General features: G+C 39.9%; 1 long non-coding RNA gene across 4 annotated transcripts in view; it reads left to right on the top strand.

Annotated features, from left to right (window-relative positions):
- Positions 1–1,482: 1,482 nt before the first annotated feature.
- LOC309529106 overlaps positions 1,483–23,028 on the top strand; it is a 239,630-nt gene continuing 218,084 nt past the window's right edge. For all 4 annotated transcript variants that reach the window (XR_014218078.1, XR_014218079.1, XR_014218080.1 and 1 more), the window contains exons 1-2: positions 1,483–1,570; positions 21,167–21,327. This is a non-coding gene — a long non-coding RNA (uncharacterized lncRNA). The remainder of the gene's footprint in view (positions 1,571–21,166; positions 21,328–23,028) is intronic.

Raw genomic sequence — 23,028 nt, 5'->3', positions numbered from 1 at the left:
GTATTTTTATGTCTCTTATTTAGCATTTTGCCTGCTTAAATGTGTAGAGGTTCTCAGTGCACCTGACCTCTAGCTGTAAGAAGCTCTTTAGCATTAAAGAGCTACTGGTCACAGGTTCACAGTTTTTCTCTGCCATGAACTTAACAGATGGCCTTAGGTGAGATACTCTCAGCCTCACTCCCCACTGCCTTCCCCATTCTGGATAATGATACTGACCTGATGCAGCTTTTGCAAAGATTGTGGCAATAATTCATGTGAAGGACTTTGAACACTCTAAAATGCTATATAAATGTCAGATATTATTATGCTGAAAACCAAATGTGTTTATATATATAACACACACACACACACACACACACACACACATATATATATACCGGTATATAAATAAAAAACAACCTGTATCTTCTTTAGCATATGAAATCCTTTAAAAATTGTTTTCACTTAAAAAGTAAGTGGTATAAGTTTTCTAGCTATCATACAGAACCTATTAATGCAAGAAGTGCTGACAATAACAACAAAACAGGCATAAGCCAAGCTAGTTTACTTCTGATTAGAAATAAGACTTTTATTCCAGAAGTCTTCTAAAGCAGAAAAAGCTGGGGGGGGGGAGGAGGTTATATTTACCTAGGCTATAGTTGTGCAGGCCAACCCTACAAATGTCTACTCAAAGGTAAGAACCTCTGAATTCCACCAAGAGCTTTCGTCAAGCATTTATCCTGATTTACTTTCAAAGCTTATGTTGAGGTTAGATATGCTTGTTCTTTTTAAGGATTCATTCCAATTTGTTTGTAGTTAAATTAATGAGTGTCATTCTTATACACTTGCATGACATCCATACATAGCACCTTAGGGTGAAGGGAGGGTAGGTGATAAAATAATAACAGTGCTTCCTGTCAATCATTAATTCACCTCAAACTTTCCAGTGCATTTTCTCATCACTTTCCTAACTGCAAAAAATGGATTTGTTGTGCCTGGGTGACAGAATGCTTTAATCCACTTTAATTGTGCAAACTGTACAACTGTACATTGTATGTACATTTTGCTTCATAATTTTCCTTCCAAGAGGGGACTTCCTTCCCTTCCTTCCTTCCTTCCTTCCTTCCTTCCTTCCTTCCTTCCTTCCAGCTAAGAATATAGACATGGATCATTGTGCAGTTGCTCCAAGTACACCATTATAATCCAGCCATAGAAATACAAAAAGGATTGTGGGACAAAGAAGACAGAAAATGCAATCATATGTTCCTCTTTCTTCATCTGGTAAGCTCTCAGCTTCCTACCTACTTTGAGCACACCTTGAAATAACAAACAATTTGCTTTCCTAATGGCTATTTTTGTTTATTGCATTTGTTACTTTAAAAAAGAGGAAGCTAGATTTAGAATTAGAACACAAAAATACCTTTAAAACCCCCTCTGATTTAGCTCACTGCAGTCAGTTTAAAGATAGGCATTTGAACAACTCTGGGGTATCTTTTTCCCTTTAGGAATTTCTACACAAGAGAAGAACAGAAGCCACATATTGAGGGAACAATCAGAGCCATTTGGGTGATTGCATTTCTAGATTTGACAGGTAATTTTGGACATGACCATAAACCTCTATATTTTATTAATCCATTCTCTGCAGGATGGGATTTCTTTTTCAGAAAACTGTGATTACAACTGCAGACCTACTTTTTCATATCTTTTTGTCTGTGGCACTTAATATGCTCACAGTAAGACACCATGTACAGCCAATACACCCATGGGCTCAAATACATTGCTTCATTGAGCTGTAGCTTGGTTCATTCAATGGTTTTTCAATCTCTTGGTGAATTTGTTAAATAAAGCGTGCAATCTTTTCCTTATTTCCTGCTTTCCTCCCATCCCAATATAGCGATAATACAGACAGCTGCTAATACTTTAAATATGGAAGCTTTTCTTTTGAACAGTTATTACCGAGAAAGCCAGCCTCAAATGCCATTTAATTCTTCTGATTGCTTAACATGGCTCTGTTAAACAGGCCATCTTAGATGTTGTGATAGTTATAATTGAGCGTAAAATTCTCTGCAAGGATAATACAGTAGGTTACTGGGATTCGTGAGGAGTTAGCACAAGATAAAGGGGTCAATGAAGGGTGAGTGGAATTTGATAGGATGCCCAGTATAAATATCCAGATGAAACTACAGCTAGTTACTCAGTTCTTGATATCATGCCTTGACTGGTGGGGGTAGGAATCCCCCTCCATCAGGCTGTTCAAGGCTTTAAATAGTCACTCATAATAAGAATTGTGATAGAATGATATGATTTCACCACACAGAAGAAACAAATCTGACAGCTGAAAACAGGCAAGGTATTAATCTCAGAACACCACATAAGGCTTTCTTTTCTTCCCATTCTGCAGTAGGAACAAAACCAGCTTCTCTTGTTTTTATCCCAGCTCAAATGTCATTGCTCAGGGAAAGGGTGATGAAGGAAAAGGAGAGAGAGAGAGGATGAGATGTGACAGGAAAACAGAAAAAATGGAGCCCATTTGTCCCTCTCAGTCTGCCTGAGGCCTAACATAGTAGACGGCTTCACAGTGATTACATTCAGCCAAAAGAGCCCAACAGAGCAGCTTGCATACTGCATTTGATCATATATCATGTGGGCATAAGTGAGTGGAAAATTTCACAAAGTACAGTCTCATCACTGAGCGAGGCAATTATTATGTTTTTTGGTGTCGCATTTGGCCTTTGATATTTTCTGACATGAGGAGTAGAAAGGGACAACTCTATTGTCCATAGTAGAATGGGTCTCTGCTCCAGTTTCTTTGAAGAAACCACCTTTTGGCACGTGACACATGGAGTCAGGTTTCATTCTCTTGGAGAACTCTTTTAAATACCACCATAAGGTTACAAGGGCTAATTCCCCATTCTGACATTCCTGGAATGGGAACATTAATGGAAGAGGACTCTCAGCACCCCAATTCATACCTTATGCCAACTGTTACCTTTTTCTTTTGCCGCTGCAGAAACCTATGCACCCTGACTTTGGTGTAACTCCCACTGAACTAAGTAACTTTATTCGTTTTCAACAATAATAGATTAAGTTTATTTTAACATCAGTTAAACTAATATTATAGGGTGGATTAAGCTTCTATTACAGTTAAACCACTGGGTTTATCACAGTATATTTTTCTGAATAAATTCTGTTGGCCTTCATCCCTAGTTCTGATGCCATAGCAGACAATAGAAAATCTCTAATTTCCAAAGGGAAATAAAAACTTCCCAGATGCTATTTAACAGCCCTAGAGCACCATAAAATAGCCTTTCCATTTATGTTGCACAAATTTACCAACCAAGATTATTTGACCTTACTTTTGTAGGGTACTACTAATCATGGATTAGTTTTAGACATTTCACCTGTATGGGCATTTGCCTGAATGCAACTGAACTTAAAGTGGTGAGAGCACATAAGCCACAAGTCCACCAGTTCCACTTCAGACCTTACTGTGTTGGAAAGGAAGTTCTAAGGGGAGATTCTAAGTATGTTCACCTAGATGTCCTTAGAACCCCCTTTCAGAACTTCTCTCTTAATAGATGAAGGTCTGAATTGGCAATGGTGTGCATGGGGAAATTTGGATGAGGACTGTGAACACTGTCCTGCCCCCTTCAATTTTTAGCCTGAACGCATTCACCTCAAATGTCTGAAAACAAAGCCTTTATCCTCTCCCTATCCTTTCAGGATATCCAAAGCTCAGCTTACATATTTCCCCCGGGAAATATTCGTGCATATGCTGTCTCTTCATCTAGAGTAGACACATCTTCCCAAAGGAATAGTTTTGGATATTCTTTGCATGCAATCTCAGGTTCCCCTCATTTCACTTTTTTTTTTTTTTAAAGAATGGAGCTAGTCCTATCAACTGTCTGAAGATGGTAGACACTTACAAGCATGTAGGAATTCAATTAAAAATGTCTTCCAATTAGAAATATTTTTCTGTCTTTGGAAGATCATACAATCTGAGCATCAAGCACCACCATTAACCCAATATAGCTCTCCCCCACTTTGCTAGTTAATATATCATTTTCTTTTTGCTATGTGGAGCTTGGATAGCTCATTTCCTATTATTATGTTCTTTTTCACAATGAGTCCTACTGACAATTTGCATAATGGAATTGTAAAGCAGGCCCAAAGGTAAAAAGAAAAGAAAAGTCTAGGTGTCTCTGATTATGTGGAAGAAGATATTCACATATATTAAAACAGAATTGAAAGAGCATGGCTTTCTTCTGGTTGCTTAAAAGTTAGGATTTAGATGATGGTGAGATCATGGTAGAATCAGATATGACTTTTTATCCTGGGCTAAGTATAACTATCAGTATAAATTGGAAATTTATATTGAATGTCTTTCCGAAAACAGATAAAGCCACTAAATCAATAGAAATGTTTTTAAACCTGACTTAGGTTTGATCTTGTTGTTATAATAGATTTCTCCCTAAAATAAAAATACAATTGCACAGTTGTTATTGTTCTTATTTCATTTAAGGTGCATTGAGTATTTTGCTTCTCAATGAGCTTTAACTAAAAGGAACTTACAGGCCACTTAGCAAATATGGTGATTCATGGCAAAAGTTCAGATCCAAAGCACCATACACTCTTGCATTAACTTGAATGTAAGTGGTGCACAATAAGCATGCAAATGTGGATCAAAGACTATGCAGCAGGCCAGGTTCTTATCTGCCCTCACTCCATGGGTCAGCTTTGACAGGTGGGCAGGGCCACCCACCTGACCATCATCTGACATCATAATGGTAATTAACTATTTAGCTGAGTTGGTAGAGCATGTTGGGCAAAAGATTCCTGCATTTCAAGGGTTTGGACTAGATGGCCCTCATGGGCCCTTCCATGATGTCAGGTGATTGATAGGTGTGTGTGTGTGTGTGTGTGTGTGTGTGTATGGTCCCATCCACTGGACAAAGTTGGCCCATGGGTTGGGGGGATTGAACTCTACATGCATCAGTTGATGTGCAGAGTTCAATCCTGCTTTCTAAGGTTGGGAGAGTTCTCCATGGGGAAGGTGGTCTCAAACAGGACCAAAGGCTAGAGGAAAAGACTTCACCATAAATAAGTAAATTAAGTGTATTGTGGAATCTAGTTGTGGATAACCCTGGAAATCTTGGGCACATATTTAAAACTGACTCTTCTTGTTTTCAAGTCCAAATTAGGGTTGAGCTTTCACAGTTGTTCTCCCTCTGCTTTGTTTTATAGTGGATACAATATTAATCACCTTAGAAAACAGTTACCCTAATAGCGAAAAGGGAACTATGATCTGTTGTAAGGAATGCTTTGCAACTCTATCTATCTCATTCATTTTAATTGCAAGGCAATATTTTACATTATTGGATAAGGAAACTTTAGGATGTTTAATTATTGAGCCTATAAAACTACTTATGTTGTAATAAGGTTTGCCTGGGTATGTATTCAGGTTTCCAGTATTTATGTGTAGGTATTTGGATATAAACTAGGCAGCTCTGCCCCGTTCTGACTAGTCCTGCAATTCTTGTTTCCTCTTGGTGTCTCAGTGCAGCCTCAGACAATCTCTGTTGCTATTACCATACTGGAAGTTGTACAGTACATGTGCAGTATGGTTCCCCATATAGAAACAATAAATTTCATAAATGTACCAGAAACAAAGGGTGGGACATAATGTGGTAGAAAGTAAGAGTGGCTTTGAATTGTCAAAAAACATAAGAATGGTTTTTGGGTTTTTTTGAGGGTGGTGGTAGTTCTGAGCTTATCTTAATCTGCATCCACAATATTTTTTTAATGGTACACAGGTGATATAAAGTACACAAAAGCCCTATTCACACATTTACTCACACGAAGCAGCAGAAGTGGGGTGATGCCTCTGGTTCCACCAATAACATTTACTGTGGAGGACTTTGTGTGGACAGCTACTGATGCAAAGCTATCTCTTTTCAGACTCCTGTGTTCAACATGGGAAGGCCATGGGAAGCATGGCAATAGGACATAATTTTGAGGACGGGGCCATTGCTACTATGTGTGAGTGTCCTGCATAAATGCATGAACAGAGCTAGAGTTAAAATGGGCTCAAAGCAGGTACATAGATAGGAAGCTGTCTTATACCAAGTCAGACCATAGGTCTTATCTAGCTCAGGATTGTCTACACTGACTAGTAGTGGCTTTTCAATATTTCCAGCAGGAGATACTGGGGATAGAATCTGGGGCCTTCTGTATGCATAGCACACACCCTGCCACTGAACTGCAACTTAGTGCATCCATCAAGGTTTTCTCCCAGGGTTTAGCCTTAGGGAGCTGAAATGAATACAATATGGAGTTTCCCTTGGCAGCTTACCTATGCAGGCACAAGAAACCAACTGCTGAAGAACCATAGACAAAAACCTTCCTTTTTGAATCCATTAGTAGCTATTTCTCAGAGTGTGCTCCCTTCCTTCTGTCTGGGGTTATATCATGACACATGGGAGGCAGAAGGAAGTGGGAAGAGCAGCTTCTGGAGGGCAGGAGGCCCTCGTCTTTCAAATCTCAAGTCCCACTGACACGAGTGGGAGCTGAAGGTGCCTGGTACCTTGCAGGACCGCAGCCCTTCAGAACGGCATATGATTAATACATGTTATGAATATCTATTAAATGTTACAGCAGGTTGGTGACACTCAGCCGTATCGCTCATTTATTATGAGCAGCTCTTCAGTTATAGGCTGAACAGGGGGTGAGAGAGCAACTGCACTGCAGTCTTAGATTGATGACACTTCTAAAAATTGTCCAAGCATGTGTGCAAAAATCTATCAAAATAAGAGTGTAATAAATGAGAAGGTAACTCTTACTGTGCACAAAAGCTGCAATCATGCCTCATTTCTCCTCCTCTATACAGGGGGAATAAACAATAGTCTACATAGGTAAATAACGATCTTGAAAGAAAAGATGGTATAGAGGAGGAATGGCACAGCCGTGTCAAGAGTCGCTTCTTTGTCAGGGTCAAGTTCTCAGCCTGGTGTGAGGAGCTGAACTGTAGCCACATCCAAATTGGGCTGTTAGAGGATTTCTTGCCTCAGGCCCCTCAAATTAATGTGAATAACTTCCATTAATCAGCAGGGAGCTATTCTGAAGAGTTAACACTCTGTAATGAAGGTTGTGGTCCTGCAGGACAACTAGATTGACAATAATGGAGAAGAGGCTGGGTTACTTACACCTGTCAGCAAGATCATTATGAACCAAGCCTCCAAGCCATATTGTCTGCTAGGCTGGGTACATGGCATATATTGAAAGCATATTCTCCTCTCCCCAAGAATCCTGGGAACTGTACTTCACCTCTCATGGAGCTATAATTCCCAGCACTATTAACAAACTACATTTCTGAGGATTCTTGGGGTTGTGCTTTACATGTTTGGTATTTGCACGCCAGGTACTCCTGTCTTCATTTGCACAGCCCTAGTTGTGATGTTTATAGATCATCTCCAGAATCAGAGACAGCATGCCTCTGAATACCAGTTGCTGAGGAAAAACAGAAAGAGAGGGCTATTGCTCTTGTATGCTGCTTGTGAGCTTTCCATAGCCATAGGTCTTTGGTCTGATCCAGCAGAGCTCTTCTTGTGTATTTAGGGATGTTTCAATATCAAAGCCTCTTACCTATGTTAGATAGCAGCACTGTACTAGTTGGTGCATGAATGGATTGTGGCACATTTGCAATGAAAAAACCCTCCCAAATCGTTACCAGCCAGTCTCTTTGAAAACTTGAGATGATCTATGGAAATGGTAATGGTTTGGAAGAAATGTTGTCTGGATTCCCTGCAGTAAATGAGTGATGAATAGTGTCAAAGCCAGTTTGATGGGCTGCTACACAAAGGCTAGTGCAGAAACACTCAATTAACACGTTTAGCATGGAACTGTGCACTGCTTGGTTGCCAGTTTGACAGTGTCATTTAATAAGCAGCATATGTGGCCTTATGCTGTACGCTTTTGCCATGGCTAAAATGGAAGAAATAGATCTTCACAAGCAATTTAGCACAGCAGAAGAAAGGAAATGTAGCTGTCTGGCATTTGTTTTCATTTCTGAATCTAATTGCAATAGATTTTGGACTAACGACACAGACTATGACATTCATGTTCTATACGTTTTGCAAAAACCTGACACCATTGGGGAAGAAAAGCTACAATGGTTTTTATGATTACACATGATAATACACACATAATAAAATACCTTTCTAAATAAAGCTGATCTTGCCTTTGACCATTAATGCTGTAGTGCAGGAGTGCAGGGCTGAGAAATCTGTGGCCCTCTATGTAAGGGCCAGCCAGTATGGCCAATGGTCAGGGACGGTGGGAGTTGGGGGTTCAATAATATCTGCAGTCATGTGGGCTTTAGCCTCACTTTATGCTGATGGGAAGAAGAAGTGGGAAAGGGAGTGGCAGAGAGAGGGAGGGACGGAGGGCAAAGGGGATGACTTTGGACTCAGTTCCTGCCCACCATCTGCATGAGGACCCATCCTCCACTGGCATGCAGACCCTGACAATTATCTCATGATAATGCAGTCCTTGATGGGCATGGGGGAAGGTTCCCTACCATGCTCTTAGCAAGAAGCAGCGTTTGACACACTTGAAATAGCATACCTGCTTAGTTTTGGCATAGTTTCCCCCACTCAGTTACATTTGTCCCTAGACTGCACCACTGTGCCTAGAATGCATATTATGTCACTGAACCCTCTGTGGCATACAAAGTACCTCTTCTACACATATGTGGAGGAAAAGGGATTTAGCTTATCTGTATTGGTAAATTCTAGTTTTCTCTTTGCAGATTTTGTCTATCCAGCAATCCATAGCTTCAAGTGATAGCGCTCCGAAACAGGTCTGTCACCACAGTGAGAATATGCCTTTATTTCAATACAGGCGCATTTGTTTCCTCTTTAAACAGGGCTTCCCTTCTTTAATGCTGCTATAAGATTGACATTAAAGGAAAAGCAAGAAGTAAAATAATCATTTTCATTCATCTGTTTGGTAAAAAGACAATTAAATAAATGCTCTGGCTGATGAGATCTAAGTACTTACGCTTCTTCATGATGGAAAGTGAACACCCACTTCAGATTAATATTTTGTCGTGCAGAATGAATGTAAAGGTGCATCAATTTGTCTTTACTGTCTGTAATGGAACAAAACTCGTTTGATCAAAAAGTACAAAACCTACATTTACTAAGCATTTTGATCCATTGCCCCTCTGCCTATGATGAACACAGTATTTAATTTTAAATGTCCCAAATAGCAGAATAAACACCTCCAGGGTGCAATTTGTTACCATTTCCTGTAAATGCACATGCCAGAAATATAAGCATCCATTTGTATGCTTAAGTCTTGCCCATTGTGGCTAGTAAAATCTAGAATAGGTTGGGCCAAGGAGCTGATTAATATCTCCTTGTGTGAGGGGGCAGTCCCAATCCATCTGAAAAAGGTGCTAATAAGACCATTCTCTGGATCTGAATAATTATAGACCAGCCACAAATGTTCCCTTCCAGGGCATGATTCCCAAACAGGTCCAATCACTCTGAAATAGATGAAATTGATTTTCTAGATCCATTAATCGGGTTTTGGCACTGAAACTGTCTTGGTCACCCTGTATGATGAACTTGTATGCTAAGGCACCTGTTGATTCTCCTTGGTCTCCCAGTGACTTTTGATACAATTAATCATGGCATCCTGGAGTGGCTGTCTGACTTCGGAGTGGATGCTGCTGCTTTGCAAGAACAAGACTTGCTGAAGCAGAACCAACATGGTTTATGCAAGGGTGAGTCCTGTCTCATTAACCTATTAGAATCCTTAGAGATTGTCAACAAGCACATAGACAGATGTGTTCGAGTTGACACTGTGTATTTGTATGAAGTATACTTGAGTTCTGCACCAGATATGGGGGAATCCTGAGTGAATCAGGATTCCTCTTTGTGTGAAGGAGCTTAGCACATGTGTATGGCCCCTTCACACAGCTACTGAATGCACAACAGACAGGGGGTATAGCAGGTGGTTGTATCAGTCATGGAGGATGGGACTAGCTATCATGTTCCTTCAACAACATCACATGTGTTTTCAGAATGTGAAGCAGATCACCTGAAGGCCACTTACCACATCAAAGCGAGCTTCTGTTTTCCATGCTTACCTTGATACTCAAAATATCTCACTGTAGTTGCTCACATTCCAATTAAATAGTTATAACAGCAACAGCAACAAACACACTGATGTGGTGAAAATAAACTAAAAATTCATGGTGAGTTTTACATGCCCCAAAATAACTTAAGTAACTGGCCTGAACTGGTTAGCAATTGCGGGAGTTTGCAAAGCTTTTGCTTGAAGCTTTCTGAATAGTCTACTAAGCGTGCAACAATAAGTAGGAGTTTTATTTTTTCTGGGCTTTAATGAGCCCATTTCACACCTCCATGTGTAACTCTATGGAGAGTAAGGTTACTTCAGAAACATGGCAACATGATAGGATTTTGTTGCAGAAAAAAATGCATGTATGTGGTGAATGCACAGGTATTACACCACAAAAAACTATTCCAATGGAATAGTTTCCATGGGATACATGGGAATTTTCCTACATTTGTTTATTTGAGTCACTTTTGGCTTCCCCTTCATTACATTCATTCCCAGAGTTTGTTGAAACATACCTGGAACTCTTATATGGCATTGGTGTTTGTATATGACAGTGATGTCAGGCCTGAGATGTTTCCCTTTCTCTGTCCCTCTTTCTCTTTCTGAGCTCTAGCCTTCAAGGAGCTTGGCCCACAAAAGTTTAGTGGACTTGTTCTAGAAGTTGGCCATCACACCGGTAGAGTAATAAGGACTTTATTTCTATAGATAACCTTCACCCCCATCTATTTTTGGAATGCCAGAGAATCAATATATTCTACCCAGAACCTTCTAATGTAAGCCATCTTTAGGACACTGGTTGTTCAATATCAATTACAGCTCTTTTGCTTCACCTGGGAAGAATAAGAGATGAAAATAGTGTCTGGTTGAGCAATTACTGGGCTATTTTGAAAAGGTATGTTGAAGGCCCTTTTAATATTTAATGGAAGTCATCACTGGAATGCAGATTGGTTATCAAGATATCAACCATCTAATAAATCAGTTACCCCCCAGCTGGCATCTTTTAGGTGCATTACTCATCTTCAGAAAGTGTAATTGAGGATAAAAAAGTGTAACACCAATGGAGGCCTCTTCTTCATCTTCAGAACTCTTGTTTTAATTCTTGAACCGTCAATGGAAAGGGAATCTTCTACATTTAATTGCACACCTGTTGGATATCTTAAGAAGAAAAATCCCTCCAGTTTAGCTGAATTAGGGTCGTGTGTGTATATGTAAATAGAAAAATCCTGTTAAAATAACTCTACCAAAGTCATTGATTGTATTCCTAAAAACTTATATCTACCAAACTGTTTTAATAAATTAATTATGTAGGATCAGTGAAGTTCGGAGGTGTCAGCTGAAAAAAGAAGATGTGCTCTCCAATAGAGCAAAGCCATACAGCCCATATCACCTGCTTTAAGTTTCTGGACACCAGCGGTAGCCCATACAGTAGCCTCCATATATTGTTGGACTACAACTCCCATTGTACCTGGCCATGTTGGCTGAGGCCGATGGAAATAATAACTCAGCAACGTCTGAAGAGCACCATGTTGGAAATAATAACTAAGCAACGTCTGAAGAGCACCAATATTAAAGCTCTCTAAGCAAACATGCCACTATAATTCCTACTTGAGGCTAATTCATCTTGAAGGTTGGCTTCAAAGTTTGTTGAAATAGTCCCAGCTGCTTCAGTTCTATCTTCTTTTTCAGAAGAGCTTTGACATTTGAGGAAAGCATTGCGTTGTCTTCCTTTTTTTGTCTTTTCCTCCCTGGGGTTGCCTGTTGCTCCTGGGAACTCTTTCTTCTGTTTAATGAGATATTTCTTGTCAGTTGCAAGGAGTAACCTTGATGATACCTTGATCTCTGTGTCTGTATCTATATCCTTTTGTTGCTGCTGCTGCTGAATGGTGAAGATTTCTCCCAGAAATCCTTCCCTGTCATAGAACCTTTCTAGAGTGTCAAGGATTGACTTCCAAACATCTGGTGATCATTGATATTTTTGTTAGCGAGACATCAATGCTTTTTAACCTGACTATAGAGTATGAACCAGGATGCAATCCCTGGAGCTCTGGAGGGAACCCCACTTCCTCTTAAACAGTTTTCTGAGTAATTACGTTTGAATATTTTTAAACATATGTGAATCTCAAACCAATGTTTGATTGTTTGACAAATAAACATCAAGGCTTCCAGGGTACTGACATGGGGCTCATAGCACAGCGAGTGCATGTTTATTGACATTGAAGGCTCCTCACTTCCATTTTGTTCAAAGGTTCTGAAGAAAAGTGAGTGCAAATCATCATCATCATCATCATTATCACCATGCTCATTTCGCTCTGTACATTCCACCCCCCAAACCTGTGAGTGAATGCATTAATGCATTAATATAATGAACCTGCAGCATAATGTCTGAATCAAAAGCAGAGTTATCTTTTGGTATATTGCTCAACTCTTTCGTTTGTAAAGCTATTTATTAAAAAGAAGGCACTCATGAAGCCAGTGTCTCGGACTGGCCATCTCCTTATGTTAACTAACTTTGGATTCAAGCTACTGTATTCTGGTGAAAAATATGCAAAGTTCCTTATCAAAAGAGACACCCAGTTTTTCTTCAGAGGCTATACTGCAGTTTTAGTATCATACGTGGGGTTTAGTGCTAATAATTAGAACCAGATTTTTTGACCCATTTTCTTTAGACCTTTCTGCAAACAAGGACTTCCATCATTAATTAAAAAAATATAATCAGTGGGCCTTGGCACTCAATTACGTCCAGAAACAATTGAATAATGAAAAATTGTTTGTCAGTTCTAAATATGGCTCTAGTTTTGAGCCCTAAAAATTCAGATGTCGTGTTGTAAAATTATGCTAATGCAAAATCTGATGATATTTGAATTTTTCATATATTTTTTGTTTTCACATTCTGAATTTGATTTGCATTAATTTTACATTAGTTTAAGATTGATGGGGCACTACCACAGGATATACCTATTTAACTATGAAAAAGAAAATGTAGTCTATTGTTTCATAGGTAAACAGAATTTTAGCAAGTCTGACTTTTCAAACTCTATAGCACTTTGCCAGAATCCCTGTTATAGCCAGCAGTTAAAGTTACAGGTTCTACAATGTTGAAAAGCTGGCTATCCTGGCATAGAACTATACTTTAAATCTTGGGAAGGGAAACTGTGGCTCTCCAAATGTTGCTGGACTACAACTCCCATCACCCATGACCATTGGCCATGCTAATTGGGATTGATGGGAGCTGGAGTAAAAAACAACAACAACCTAGAGTTACAGGTTCCTTACTCCTAATGTAAGCAACAGTTTGAGCCATTTTGAATGATTTATTGTTCTGGGTTAGTACAACATAAATCATTTGGCTGAATCAAAAGCATTATTTCTGGTAGCAGCGCATAGGTTCAGAATAGTACATGATATTTCTTCCTGTACATCATAATTAATTGTACCAGCCACACCTAATGATGCTTACTGGTTTGATTCTTATTGATGTTATCCACCTTGGAGATTTCTAATGAAATGGAAAGGATGGTTTAAAAACCTCTCAATCAATAAGAAATAAAAAATAAAACACTTCTGTAACTTACTGGTTTTTTTCTGTGAATAAAATAAAAGCACCTGGATTATTTGGTGTAGAAGAATGTAAAGTAGCATCCACTTAGTGACCTGGCCATGCACATCAGCAGATAGTTTCCTGAACATGGTGAAACTGACTGCATCGAGCATTTCATAGGTGATAGCAGTAATATGTTAAATTGAAATCTGTTACTTTACGGATGTTGTTAGTGTTGTAGAGAAGCTTAAAAGACCCAGTTGAATGTGCAAGGCAGCTTTTAGAATTTAAATTGCAGACATGAGAAATGCAAAGATTACAGCATCATTTGTGCAAATGACCATAGAGGGTGACTGGCAATACATGTAGAACAATTGCTGCGAGAAGAGCTAAGGGGTGTAAGGGGACACAACAATTACATGGAGCCTAAAAACATCTGGCAACTATGATGTGTACATCTATCAGCACAGCAAATTTGCAATTAATTGTCCTAAAGATGGATGTTTGAGGAGGCGGCAAAAATTGGCCTGATATGCTGTGTCAAACATTTCTGCCAAGCTTCCTTTAATGCTAATAAATCATAAAATGTGACCTAGACAAGCATTTTCATATTTAAAATGCCTTCCCCCCTTTTCTACTTGTATGGGGTATTCTGATTTAATTTCTGTATGATGATGTTACAGTCTAGAAGTTGCCATCCGTGACCCCACATATTTGTGGATCATGTGGTAGACAGCAGTACAGGCTTAAGAGGAAAGCTAAGATTTGGAAAGGGTGGATGGAAACATTTTTATTCAATATTCCCTCAGAGGCCCCGGTTTAAAAACAGACTTCCAGAATGGATTAAGTTCGTAAACCGAGGTACCACTGTATGTAGAAAATTTTGAATGGATTTTTAAAAAAGAAAAAACCCAACAGAGACTGGGTGAAGTGTGGTTCAATACATACTCCAAAGTGAAAACTTAGTCTGAAAAGCACAGCTTTTCACATTTAGGCAAGGTTTATAGTTAAGATGACTACAAAAGCAAATATATTATGTGAGCCTGTTTGTATTGCCCTGACAGATAGTGATTTGTATTTACCAGTTCAATATATCAAAATAAAATGCAACCTTCTCCCTTAAAAAAAAAAAGATTTTGAGCAGAAGATGTCCTTTAAGTAGGTAGAATATTGAAATGACGAAGAAAAGTTTTTAAATTCTTCATAGAATAATCTAAAGGAGTTTTATCAGAAAGAGATAACCCATGGTCTATGCACATATTTTAAGAAGAAACATTTGGAGGAATATTCCAATAAATGGCAAAGTGTGCTATGCATTTATTCACTTCCATTGGAATAAGCTTTCTCAATTACCAGAATGAATATGTCCCCAGTTTCACTGTATCTTTCTCAGCCACTAAGTGTATTCCAAAGGTTATTGAAAGCATGTTAATGCAAGCTCTGAAACACACAAAAGCTCTAAAGATATTCCCTCTTCATCATTCTGAAGTTCCCCAAAGACTTAGGCATTTTAAGGCAGAGAGACTCAATTTTATAAATGAGTCAAAAGGATGCAGAGCCAAAGCAAAGACCCCAAGCTAAAGCAGAGGGTGGGAAACCTTGGGGTGGGGTGTGGCTGGATGCACCCCTCTAGAAATTTCTATCCAGTCCTTGGTACTTTTCCCAAGCCACGTCCCACTTCACTAGTCACACTTCCTTTCCCCAGACCAGCCCTCCTTAGCACCCTCCTTAAGAACTCTGGCCTGGCTGGCATTATGTCCTTGAGTTGTGAATGTGAGTCTTGCTTGCCTTGATGGAGGATGCTGAGCAGTGTGTGTGTGTGTGTGTGTGTGTGTGTGTAGAAACCTCTAACTTTTGCATGGGTGGAATGTAAAAAGAATCATATCCGTTGCTCCTCTTTCTTTTACCTCTGGCCCCCACCCCCCACTGGTGGTTGCAGGAAAGTTGTCCTCAAGGGAACGTGGTCTTCAGATTGAAAATGGCTCCCCATATCTGTCTAGAGGTCTTTCTGTTTCACTGTGTTACAGTGGCAATCACTCAGTTTAGGTAAATGACGCAAGTTAGCAATCCACAGCAACAACGATTTTGTAGCTACCATATCTAGAATGCTGACACGCTCTTCTCAAGATGGTACTATAAAGTTTTCAGGTTGCAAAATGATTGCCTTTAATCTTTAATATGGTTAAGCAGCAGGAGGTAAATAGACATTTGAACATAGCTTTGCTTTTTATAAGTGGCATTTAATATGTTCAGAATCTCCTAGACAACGTCTCTTCTGTCCGATGCTTTTGGCTTTTAGGGTTTTAATTTGTACTGTATGCTAGTGGAAATAATGGAAAGTTCAGAAGATTTCCTTAGGGGGAAGCATGGTGTCTTGAGCTGGACCATCTGCTTACAAAATGCAAAAATAATTAAAGGACACATTTCACCAGGACCTTCTCTCATGAAGGTCCCATTGAAATGAATGGGTGGTGTGTATGAAACAGCATCTCTTGTGCAAGTGCTTGCTCAGAAAGTGTTATCACGGGATTGTGGCCAGTAACAGATCTTTATGAAAGAGAACTATGACTTAAATAATTAAAACAATGAAAAAAAAAATGAAAACAACTGTTATTTCCCCCTTCACATTTGCTATACAGCTGCCATAGCTGCACCTGGCAAACTGCTTTAACAATTACTTCCTCTGCTCTGAGAAACCTGGGAACTGTAGTTCTGTGAAGGCAACTTGGGAATGCTGGGAATTCTTAGCATCCTCACTAAACTCCCATTTTCAGAATTGGAGCTCTTATACACTTTTGTAGATACGACAGGTGATTTAGAACTTCCCCTATGCTGCTGGAAAAACAACCTGGGATAGTATTACAGAGATCTGATCACCTTGTGAAACTAATACTCTGTTCTGAAACATCTACTTCTAACAATGGCATTTTATATTATTCCATGTTTGCTGTGGCCATACAAAAATGCAGTTCTGCAGGTCAGAGCTGGTGGGTAGGAACAGAGCTGTCCCAGCCATTAGGCAGGGTGAGGCCACTGTCTCAGGGCACTTCATTGGTTATTATTTGACTCTGACTCGTGGCTTACTCCTTACACCTGCTTCCTGGCTTGTCCTTTGGTTCTGGCTTCTTTGCATGTCCTCACAATGAGTGTGTTCCTGGCTCACCTAAGTCAAAAGTACCACTCATACCTTTAGTATGTACCTTTAGACTCATGCCCTTTAAAACATTGCTCTTTTTACTTGAAAAAAAAGCAGGATGAATTTATAGCCTTACTATTCAGCTGTAAGGCTCCCAAGGAGAAAACTTTTGTTAAATTACTGGTTCCTTCTGAACTGAATGCCCATGGGCACTTGAAAACAGTGTGTATCTATTTTTTTGTTCCTTTGTTTCTTCATTAAAAGAATCAAGGTCTCTTGCCCCTGAAATGAAAAAAGGAAAAAAAAAACCCACATCACTATCAGAGTCTTTCTCTGCACACCAGTCTTGTGCTGATAGAGAACTTTAGCTATCATGCTGTGTCGTTCTGAACTAATCCTCCTTGCTAAGAAAACTTTGATAGATTTCAGCTTCCTTTTATTTCCCACCCAATAGCGATCATTGTGGCGCAAAATAATTTTGGAGGTTCTCGGGTAAGAAAAAAAGTGCTATTAAAGTAAGCTTTATTGATCTCTGTTGCAGGAGGTCTTATCACAGCTGACACCATCTGCGACTGCAAAAATGGCTTTTAACCAACCATAGAATAGTTAGTGCATTTAAGTGAAGATGGGCTTTTTCCTCCTTTTAAAGAATCAGATACAACAAACCTATCCTGTTGTGAAATTATAGATTCAAACGACTTGAAATTTATTTCTTTAAAGTTCATCCATTATTGTATTCATTTTCTCTCTCATCTTATTTTGATTTCTGAGGCTTCTTTAAAAAGGAAAGAAAAGAAAAGAAAAGAAAAAGAGGATGGGAAGAACTTAAAAAGTTAATTCCAGCTTATTGCAAACACATGGGATGCCTTTGTTAGGACTAGGAGGGTGAGCATATGGGAATTCTTCAAGGCTGCACTATACCATATGGCACATTATGTCTTATGCACTGCATTATACTTCAATATTCTCCACCTAAATGGAGTACTAAATTTGCAATAAGGACGTCTTTGCTCTTTCGCTTCCTCAAGAAGTTGTCTTGCCTTAACTCTGATATGCATTCAGGCTTTGTGAAGGGGACTGCTGTGGAACACTGCCATGCTCTAGGCACTATGCAGAGCATAGGTGACGTGGCACACTTCCATTTTGGAAGTGACTTCTGTCAGACAAGGTTCACAAATCTTTTGGGCCCTGTGCGCACATAGGAAAACTAGAGAAACTGTTGTGGGCACCACACACCCCTCACAATGAAGCACACACTGCAGCCTGTTCCATGGGCTACAGCTGAATACTGTTTTCACTTTGAAGTTCATCTGGAGGGTGTGGTGGGGAGAGGAAACTGGGGGCGGCAGGGAGGCCTCTGTATTCTCATGTGTGCCTGTTGATGCCATGTCAGTGATGCCTGCTGTAGGCCACTGGCCTGTGAAATGCAGTTTAGAGTATTACTGATTCACTCAATCGCATTGCCATGACAAGTCATGTAACTTTTTTCCATTTTCCATGAACCAGAAGGCCGCAGATGTTGTCCGGCAGAACAAATCTCTAGGCAAGCTTAATGAGACAAATGACAAGTCGTTATTGAGGACACTAAAGTTCCCCAATAAAGGTTGGATTTCTGCTCAAAATCTATTAGGGCACTTTATGTCCTTCTCTTTCATAGCCTTCGAAACCTTCCATAAAAAATGTGTTTACTGCTGTCTCAGATGATGAAGTCAGATTTTAAGGTGTTAAAAAAAAGTTTTCCAGAGCATTTTTCCTCTGTGTTTTTGTTTCAGATTTTACTGCTTTGAATGCAAACACAGATGAAACTAAGTATGGGTCGTAACCAGAAGGCTTGTCTTCAAAGATGATGCAATTTTACCTCCCCTTAATGAAATAAGATGTTACTTTCTCAAAGATAGATGGCTTACATTAGAACCATAAAATCAATAGGAAGGTCATGAATCCCAGTTCTCTGAATCAAGGTAACTTTCTTTATGTTGAAACATCCCAAAGATTGTAAAAAGAGCCCCGTGGGGGTCAGTCCAAAAGCCTACACAATACAGCATCTGATGCCCACAGTAGCCAACAAACAGGACAAAAGCCTTCTCCCACTGTTCATTATTTATTTAATAAACTTATGCCTACTTTTTCAGAAATCTTCTTTACAAAGCAGTTTACACTGTGTTTAATTTTTTAAACAAGCATTATGATGCATAAAAGACAGATGGAGAAGAAACTTTTATTCCATAAATTAATCAAATGAATAAAACAGCAAAGCAACATTAAAACCCAGAGCCACACAAAATCAGTTTCTCCAGATATGTTACCCACTAAAAGCCACTGAGAGGAGCTGGGTCTTCCATCCCCTCTTAAACATTGCAAGAGATGAGGCCTGTCACACTCTGAAAGGGACAGAGTTCCACAAGAGAGGTGCCACAGCAGAGAAGACTTTATTACAGGTGGTCAGCAATCTTAACAAGTGGACACCTAAGCCAAGCTTCTGATGTTGATCTCGTGGAATGGGCAGGTTGACATGACAGCACACCATTCTTCAAGTAGCTTGGGCCAAAACCATCTAGGGCAGGGTGGTGTCCATATTTGGTAGAACTATAATTTCCAGAGTTCTCTGGGAAGAGAAATTCATTGTTAAACCACTCTAGGAACTGTTGTTCTGCGAGGGAATTGGGGTTCTTCTGAGAACTCCCAGCATCCTTAATAAACTACAGTTCCCAGGATTCTTTGGAGGAAGCTGCAACTATTTAAAGTGATATGATGCTGCTTCTGATGTCTAGTGCAGATGGTGCTCATGTCTCAGCATCTAGCACCTTGCAGTTAGACAAATATCAATATTGTAAAGACATTTGTGATCATTTGCTAGGCCAAAATCCAATAACCCAACTGAATTACACAGTTGTCTTTGACATAGTAAAGTCTTCAGCAGCTTGCCCAGTTTTCAAGCATAAAGCCACTTGTGTGAAATTCAAACTCAAAATTCACTCCAACACAGAAAATGGCTTTCACATAAGCACTTCCACCTCTCATCAGCAAATACCTGTAGAGATATGACATTTAGCCCTGTGGAAGACAATGGAAGGACCTGGTTGACTTAGCTGGTGCTGGTAACTTAATCAGTGAATTGGGGCAACATATTTCAGAGACAGGGTGGTGCTTGCTTCTGTGCAAGAGACAAATAGCATGGACAATATAGGTATATTTTGCTCACTCAAAAGAGGCCAGCTGAAGAAGAGATCAATATGTATTTGTAGAAGATGCTTGCCAACACAGCACTAGTTCTTCAAGGGATCCCAAGCAACCAGAGGCTGCGTGCTCTCAGAGTTGCTAATGTCAGTTTCAAATAAGCAGCCCCACCTCAGACACCCCCTATGTTAAGGAAGAAGGAAAAGCATGTTGCTAAGCAACCACAGCACCCTGTTCTACTTACTCAGCACCTTGGCGAAATGGATGAGCTTAATATGGTACACATTTTATGAAAATGCTATAGGTGGGAATAGAAATTCCCTTGGGACAGTGACTAATCTGGTGTGTCTGTAGCTTCCTTTCCTGTCCTGATAAATCCACGGAAATTGAAGTGCAATATACACTGCCTAGCAGATTTTCAGTCATTTTGAATATCAAGTCCCGAACCTCTTGGTTTACCTTATTATGAACTATTATTATTATTATTATTTTTAAAGACTCATCATGCTGGTATTTTCCATGTGAAATTGGCTGCTTAGTTGGGCACACAGCTATGGGAGCAAAAATTTCAATTTATAATTGCACTGTACGCTCCAATTATGCTTATAATAGTGCATATATATGTATATGTATATATATATATTCATTTGAATGTGAAGTTTTCCCTTTGTGATGAAAACAGAAGCCTTTGGAAAACTAATGTGTTTATTTATGTAGATGCCAGGATGCATTTATGGAAAGTGCTTTAACTCCAGCGATGCCAAGGCACTCTGCCTGAATGAGCCTATAGCAGTCTGCGTTCTGAAGCTGCCATCTCCCAAACAAAATATGTCTCCTAAGAACAGTGAAAATGAAATAATGTTTCACTAACCCCATGTGGAAGAGGGTGGGCAATAGCTCAAAAGAAAGATATTTTGGAATTTTATACAGTTCAAATAGTAAATGAACCTGACACTTCCCCAGAATTCCACAGATAATGGCTCTTTAAGTACCTTCCTTATGAGGTCCTAGAGCAGCTCTTTCTCTTAATGTAATTTTCTTAAAAGCCATATTTCGAGCAGGAAAAATTATACTATTATTTCATTGTTATGACCATCAGCTTCAGGATAAGCTTTGCTGCCTCCCATAAAACTGCCTAGAATAAAGTATATTAACTCCTGGGGAAAGTGTAAATTTTCTTATAATTACAGATTGATTCTGGTGTTCTCACCTGCTCTAAGGCACTGGGAGTCAGCAGGGTAAAAGAAAAGGACGGCGCGGCCAGCGGTGACTTTGCAACAGCAGAAAAGCAGGCAGCCACAACTCTCTTGGCGCTGTCGCCTTTCTCCACAAGCAAGCTGTTGAACTGAAGGTACAAAGAGATTGCTCACCCCCAATTTCTTGAGGCCCACAAAAGATGATGCATCCTATGATCATGCCCCCAGTGTAACCCTGGAGGAGGCTAAGTACAATGCTAAGCAGCAGCATAGCTCCTGGTAGTAGTAAGAGTTATGCAATTCCACATTCGTAGTGGGACTGGTGCCAGAGTTCGTGTTGCTGGGCATCTGCTGTGGTCAGTACTGCCCATTTCCAGGGTCTCCTCTGCCCCTCATCCTCCTTGCTATTGCTTCTTGTTCACCTGCCCTCTCTGAAAAGGCAGTAAGGAGAAGGAGTACAGTGGTACCTCGGGTTAAGTACTTAATTCGTTCCAGAGGTCCGTTCTTAACCTGAAACTGTTCTTACCCTGAAGCACCACTTTAGCTAATGGGGCCTCCTGCTGCCGCCGTGCCACCGGAGCACGATTTCTGTTCTCATCCTGAAGCAAAGTTCTTAACCAGAGGTACTAATTCTGGGTTAGCGGAGTCTGTAACCTGAAGCGTATGTAACCCAAGGTACCACTGTAGTAGGTTTTGCATGCCTTGTCCTCTAGCTCCATGTGCTGGTGCTGAATGGGCCCAGAGTGGGAAGCAAGCAAAGAGGGCATGGCAATAGTAGGAAGGAAGAGGGGCAACTCAGGGAGATGGCTCTTGAGAGTATTTTGCTCAAGAATCTGCAAAAAACTGGAACCAGGAATATGCTCTAGCATGCATTCCCCAAATTCATACACTATGCAGTCATTATGTACCATGACAGGGGAAGGTAGACCATCTAGGAGAAGGAAACTCTGATCCTAAACTTCTGTTGCCTTGTGGCTGTACTCATTCATGATAATTTGTAGACTTAGGCTGCATCCAGACAGCACTTTATTCTGTTTTCCTGCTGTCTCTTTACCTGAGTATTTTTGTGTTTTATGTGAAAGTCTTACACCTTGTAAAAGCCACTTCCGGAAATCTAGTAGAATCTAGTGAAAGGCTAGCATTCATTTCTGTTTTAATTATTTCCAGAAAAATAGTCCATTTGCAAACCCATTAACATGGGAAATTGTAGAAATTTTGCATTGCAATTCCATGTGCTGAAATTTGGGACACTATTCTGGCATACAGTTATTTCCCACCATTTAAAATTTAGCATGACATGTTGGTATAGGGATCAAAAAGCCACTGTTGCATAATGCAATGCTTGCAACCAGCTGGGATTGCATGACAGAGCCGGTTGCACGAACTGGTACTGCCAAAAGAGGATAGGCGTGTTGCGATGAATTTTCATGAACACATAAAGAAAAAAAAAGCAACCTGATTCAGAAATGTGGCAAACTGAATTTAATATTTGGAAAATGAGAAATGGAAAGAAACCAAAATGGGCAGATCCATCCATCCCTGATCTGATCATCCTGACAACCTGTGAAAGGACCCACGACCACCCTGTAATTTGGCAGCAGCTCCACCTTGGAGGTGCCAATTCATACACAATCCACACTCCCACAAGCCGCCATGTGAACGCCTAAGAGCATCGGAGCCTCAACATTTAATTCATAACCTACCTCATCAATTTAAATACTGACTTTCCCTGCAGACTTTGCTACTGTGCAGCAACTTCCTGTGCAGAAAATGAGTTTTTGCCATTCTGAACAAGATTAGCGAATCTTAAATCAGATATGCTTGGCCTATAATGGGCTTGGAAAGCTTATAAATAC

Source organism: Podarcis vaucheri, assembly GCF_965113315.1.
Source record: "Podarcis vaucheri genome assembly, chromosome: 3".
In the NCBI taxonomy this organism is placed as follows: Eukaryota; Metazoa; Chordata; class Lepidosauria; order Squamata; family Lacertidae; genus Podarcis; species Podarcis vaucheri.
The sequence above is the reverse complement of the archived record's forward strand: the minus strand, read 5'-3'. Positions and strand labels throughout refer to the sequence as shown.